General features: G+C 37.5%; 1 long non-coding RNA gene across 1 annotated transcript; it reads right to left on the reverse strand.

Annotated features, from left to right (window-relative positions):
• Nucleotides 1–516: 516 nt before the first annotated feature.
• LOC133722291 (uncharacterized) lies at nucleotides 517–1,716 on the reverse strand. The gene is made up of 2 exons (XR_009852609.1): nucleotides 1,133–1,716; nucleotides 517–976 (listed from the first exon to the last, which is right to left on the reverse strand). It is a non-coding gene; the product is annotated as an uncharacterized LOC133722291 (long non-coding RNA).
• Between the last annotated feature and the right edge of the window lie 4,465 nt (nucleotides 1,717–6,181).

Consider the following 6,181-nt stretch of genomic DNA (forward strand, 5'->3'; position numbering starts at 1 on the left):
ATCCAATCCCATGTAACAAACACCCCCTTAAAGAATAAAAGGAGCAGGCCACAAAAAGGTCTTGGGCCAATTCTGAATTTTTTTTTTTTTTTTTGAAAATTTTGCAACACAAACCCTAATATTGTAAAAATCCTAATCCGGTTTATTACCATTGTTAAAGCATAAAAATTCAGACTTTTTTTTAGTCCCTTGCAAGATATTTCATCTTGAAGGCATAACCTTCATCCACGAAGGTACAAGACTTGTGGAAAAAAAAAAAAAGAGGGATATTGCTGCGTTGGTTAAAAGAATAAGACCCCAAGCTTGGATAAAATCCTTCTTACTGACTATGTAATTCAAAGTTGATCAAGTCATTCAAATGTTTCAAAAGATGTTAACCTATCCCTAAGATGATCAGCTCTACTTCTTGCTTCACGTGAACATTCAAATTTCAAGATAAGATAATCTTCACCTCCTACAAATGGAAGATCAGGTCAAGATAAAGGAAGTTTGAAATTCACAAAAGCCACCAGAAGCTTCAACGTGAAAGTTGGTTGCTGCTATATTCATTTCAAATTGACAAATGTGATTATAACTACAATTTGATTTGAATTTGAATTGATAACTATCCTATCTCAAGTTGATCCATTGTTGCCTATAAAAAGGCACACTCTCTACAACAAAAGAGACACAGGAAATACATCAAGAAAGAGGCGAAGCCTTGCTGCAGAGGAGAGAAGAAGTGTTCGGCAATTTGGATCGAAGCAAGGAGCCAACAAGCAGACAACACAAAGGTTGGGGCCTCTCTGATCCACCAATGCTAGCTACTTCCTTTTTTCTGTGCAGCATCTCTTTTACTTGTGTCACCACTCACCACGGAGCCATGGAGGTCCTCGGAGCGGTCGCAATCTCGTTTATGATACATGTGTACGTATCAACGGGTGTATGACCAATCCGGTGGAATTTTTCTTAAGCCTTGTTGAGTACCCACAAGTGCCTTGCAGCAGCAAACAGTGTCATCAGAGCTTTAATGAAAACAAGCTCCATCAAAGCTCTTACCTGCACTCATACCCGCACCACATGCAGAGGACGCCTCTGCTGCAGGAGCACACCAAGTGGAGGAAGAAAACAAAAATGAGCTGAGTTCTGTTACCTTTCGTGTACAAGGGAGAGGTCAGCAAACCAGTGAAAGCTCCAAAGCTCGCCCAAATTTCCATCACCAATTGATGAAGAAAGAAAGGAGAGGCAGCGACACATTGGTACACGTACACAGGACTTCCATCGAACAGGTGGTGGGCGTCTTATCTGCTGCTTAAACAACAATGCAAAGAGAGCAAGTGAATCCCTATGAGTCATCAAGAGAAGCACCAAAGAGTCCAGTTCAATTTCCTATACGCCATCAGTCTTTATCCACTTGAAAAGTTAAAAAAAAAAAAAAAAAGATGGGAAGAGCAATTGATACATGGTAGCACTCAAAAGAGCCACCGAGCCAGCCAAGTAAAATATCAAAGAACTTATAGCAGATGACCACTTCTACTTGTATTGATAGCAAAGGACAATTAGCTAATGAAAGTTTGATTAGATATGTGGTTCACAAAGTGGAACCAACGAAATGAGTAGCATGTTGCTCATATTTATGTTTCAGGTCTCTTCCAAAGGATAAAAGTCAAAGAAACAAAAAAGCAAGACAATGGATAGTTGGCTTCAAAAAAAAAAAAAAGAGTTGGTCCTCTCCTGAAAATTGGTGCGGCAAGAAAATCAAACAGGAGTGGATTAGTTGACAGATCTCAGCCGGGCCTCCTACAAAAATTGGGAAGCAAGCCCATTTCAAAGCTAGTCAAGATGGGTGTCCAAATCACTTGAAGCAGATCACTATGGTTCCGTAATTTCAATGACAAGTGGAAAAGCAGCACAAAGCCCATTTGCATAATTCGGCTTTATGGGTGCCCAAATCAAATAAGCGGATGCTACAAAATTTGGTGTCCAATAAGAAATACATTGGCGGGTTCAAAAAATATATACACATCCGTCAAACAAAAAGTGGGTACAAAACCAGAAATACCAAATCTGATGAACTACAATGGTTTGATCCCTTCACAGGGTATGTAGACAGTCTAGCGACCCACTAGATGCAACCGCAACTACAAACAAAATATCTGACTCCACCAGTCAAATTCAACCAGTCCCAAATGAATCACTAACTCCAGTCAAATTCTCCCAACACCACAAAAATCAAATCCATTCCAAATCACACAAATAAAGTCCAAACCAAATTCAAGGGCTTTAAACCCTTCCCCAAACACAAATTCAAAATAAATAGGCCATCTACCCATTTAAATCTCAAAAGCCGGAACTACATGTGGTTTGATCCCGCAAAGGGTATGTAGGCAATCTAGAAACAAACTAATCTAGATACAACCGCGTCCTAAACACAAAATTGAATCCCTGGTCCACTTAAACCAAATTCGTCCCAAACACTACTCTAATTCCAAAATCAAAACCCTCAAATGAGTCATCCACTCATTGGAACTCTTGAACTACGAGTGGCTTGATCCCTCTCCAATGGTACGTAGGCAACCCATTCAAATATTCGGGTGTAGCCGCAAAAACAAACAAACACACATCCCATCAATTGGTTTCTTCATAAATGGAATCAAAGGGTGTTTCCCTGTAACAAAGGATTGTAATTAAGAGACACATTCTGTCTTGAATGGGTCGAACCCAAAATAATAAAAACTCTATTCACTAAATGAATATGAGTGAAATTATGTTGGGTGACATTTATGCTCACTGTGTGCAATTTTTACTCAACAACCATGCAACTAAAGCTCTAATACCAATTGTTAGCGGAAAATCAAACTACACATGAAATTGCACGAATAATAAACACAAGATGAAGAACATATATAGCACGATAAGATAATAATAGAATTGGTTATGAACATGAATCATACCAGCAGTGGCCGAGAAAGCCATCAATTTTGCAGCAAGCTCTTCTGTGATCCTCTCCACTTAGAAGCTACTATCTATGGGGCTGGAACTATATGCTTGTGTGTCTAGGAGAGGTCACATGGACCTTGTATTTATATTGTACAGAACAATGAATACCTGCCCATAACAGGTTGCTTAATATCATTATTACTGTATTTAACAAAATATATCTGATATATTCTTGCTTGGTTACCAAGCCATTTAGATTCCCAATTGTAAATATTAGATTCACAAATAAATACAAATATCATGGAATAGGTTTTCTCATATTATCTCAGATTACTTTCTCTTTAGGTAACGATAGTTATTACACTTGATATGAATTCATTAGATGTTCATATCAAGTCTTACACAAGACTCCTTTCGTATCGGACTCAAAGTCATAGTCCTCCTCATCTCCTTCCTCTTCCATGTCCACATCCGATACAAAATCTTCATCATGAAGCTCTCTAACCTCGACATTTCTAGAACTTCTCTTAGACCTACTATCCACTCCCGAAGCCTCTTCAATCACTTCACAAGTGACATCCGACCATGTTCTTCATCACCACCATCAATAATCCACCTTTGAGGCTTACTAGCTTCATTATCAAGTAACACATCTAATCCCAACTCTTTCTCCCTTTTTCTTTTTGTTGATGAGCTTGGCATTGAATTGGACATAGACTAAATTGTTCAACCTTGAAGCATGTAGTCTATTCTTTTTCTTTGTGTGGATCTACATGAAACAAATATAGAAATATTAGTATATAATTGAGTATTTGAGTTTAATTCAATCAATTACTTATTATGTTTTTAATAAAGAAAACACTTACTCCCTCAAAAGTGCTCCAATTTCTCTCACACCCGGATGAACTTGTAGTTAATGAGAGTATTCTTCTAGCCATTCTTTGCAATTTGGGAACATCATTTCCATAATTGGACCACCATCCAACTATATATGCACAAACAAGACACTATCAATTAGACAATTAGTGAACATATCATGCCTAGTAATTTCCACAAAATATTTTTAGTTTCTTACCCAGATCATACTTGTTATCATTGTTAACACATCCCAATGTAGCCGAAGCTCTTCCAAATCCACTCTCTTTGTTCTTATACTTCAACAACTCTTCATTTTCCACAACACTTTGGGTCTCAAGGTCATCAGGAAAGAACTTCTCAACACAAACAAAGAATCCATCTATGACAACTTGATCATATTGTATAACTTCATCCTTGTAGAAGTAATAAGGATTCAAGAGGTAAGCTGCTAAATGTAATGGACTATCAAGATGACCATGAGCTTTGTCATTAATAATTTCTAAGATCGGACGATAGTTGGCCTCTTGATGTTGGAATGCCTCTTTAATCTCTTCCTTTATCTTAAGTAATTCTCCATACAGAAAGCCCAGTGATGAATTTTTATCCCCATCCACAAGGCGAAGCACCTTCATTAAAGGAGCAAACACTTTCAAGTAAAGTGTTACCCCATTCCAAAATGAGGCACTCAATACGGTATTATATGCCACTTTCCCCTTTGCACTTTTAGAATGTTTGCAAGCGGTCTATTCATCACAAGTAACCATACACCTTAACTCACTCTTCTTCTCCATCAAGCTTTGTAAAGTTAGGAAAGAAGTTGCAAGTCTAGTGTGACTTTCAGCCTCAATATGTCTCTTTTCTTTGTAAATTTCCTCATCACTTCCAATGGCTTGTGATGTGCATAAACAAATATAGTGAATGTCTTTACCTTCTCAATCACTCCTTTGATCCAGGTTGGTTACCAATTCCTTCAAGCATAAGATTCAATGTATGAGTGGCACATGAAGTCCGAAAGATATTTGACCTCTTCAACTTCAACAAATTCCCTGCCGCCATATTGTTAGTAGCATTATCTGTCACTACTTGAAATACATTTTGTGGCCAAACTTGCCCAACTTCTTCAAAGCACTTGTCAACATATTCAAATATATAGGCATCGGTGTGTGATTGCGTCGAGTCTTCCCTTGAAGAAAGAAAAGTGGTGTCTTCCTTGCAATTGACACATAAGTTCATAATGCTTCTTCTTTTCGGTCGCTCCAAGCATTGGTCATGATTGAGCAATCATTCTTTGCCCACTCATCTTCTTGCTTCTTGAGTGAGTTTTTAGTCCTCTCAACATTTTCCTTCAACAATGGTTCCCTTAGTTGGTATTGGATTGGTGGTCGGTAACCCGGGCCAAATTGATCAACTGCTTCCACAAATCTCTTAAAGCTATCATTATCAATGACATGAATAAAGGAATGCCGGTTTCATAAACCCACCGAGCCAACCATTGATGCACACTATATGTTCTTCCCTTCCAAATGGCATCACTAATGTTTTGCTGTCGCATCCTCTTGCTTTCATCTAATGAAGAATCATGATTGATTGTGGATGCATACTTATCAATAGGGCCAAGAAAGTGTGGTCGTTTTCTTGGACTTTCAATTTCTTCATCTTCTTCTTTATCATGTGAAACTTCAATTGCTTCTCTCACTTCCTTCTCTTGCACATCCTTTTGTTTCCTCTTAGATTTTGCTCATTCTATTGCGGTCATACATTTGGCTTTATCAGCATCCGTAGAATTCTTGCATGAGGTTACGTTTCCCTTCATGTTATAAGCAATGTGTTGCTTCATTATATGTATTCCACCACTTACTACTTCTCCACACAACTTATGTTTCAACTTATCTAAGTTGTGTGATCCACCAACATCGCAAACTCCCATCCAACATCATTTGACGAACACCTCAATGATTTATCAATTTCACTCATAGCATTAGATCCTCCGAAAGATGCCATCAAGCTAAACAAACAATAAAACATACACAATTTAGTAGTTTACAAAGGATCTCTAGATGAGCTATAGGATATAATGATTAACAAAATGCATCTCAAACTAGCATTAACAGATGTTATAGCAATCTGGCATTAACATAATAATCTAACCTACGGTCCTTATTAAAACAGAACAAGTCCAAAATTTTCATATTCAACAATCGAACAAGTCAACAACAGAAACGATAGCATTCAACAACAGAAAGTCAGATCGAAAATGGCCAAATTTTCAGCAGAAATAGAAGTTTGCAGCTTTACAAATTTCCAATCAACTCAATGATTATTAGAATTTAGGAGCAGTAATAAACTCAAGTTTATATAAGTAATAAATTGATTATCAGTATAACTAATGAACAAGAAGATAGAT

The sequence above is a fragment of the Rosa rugosa genome, chromosome 7, assembly GCF_958449725.1.
Source record: "Rosa rugosa chromosome 7, drRosRugo1.1, whole genome shotgun sequence".
Taxonomy (NCBI): domain Eukaryota; kingdom Viridiplantae; phylum Streptophyta; class Magnoliopsida; order Rosales; family Rosaceae; genus Rosa; species Rosa rugosa.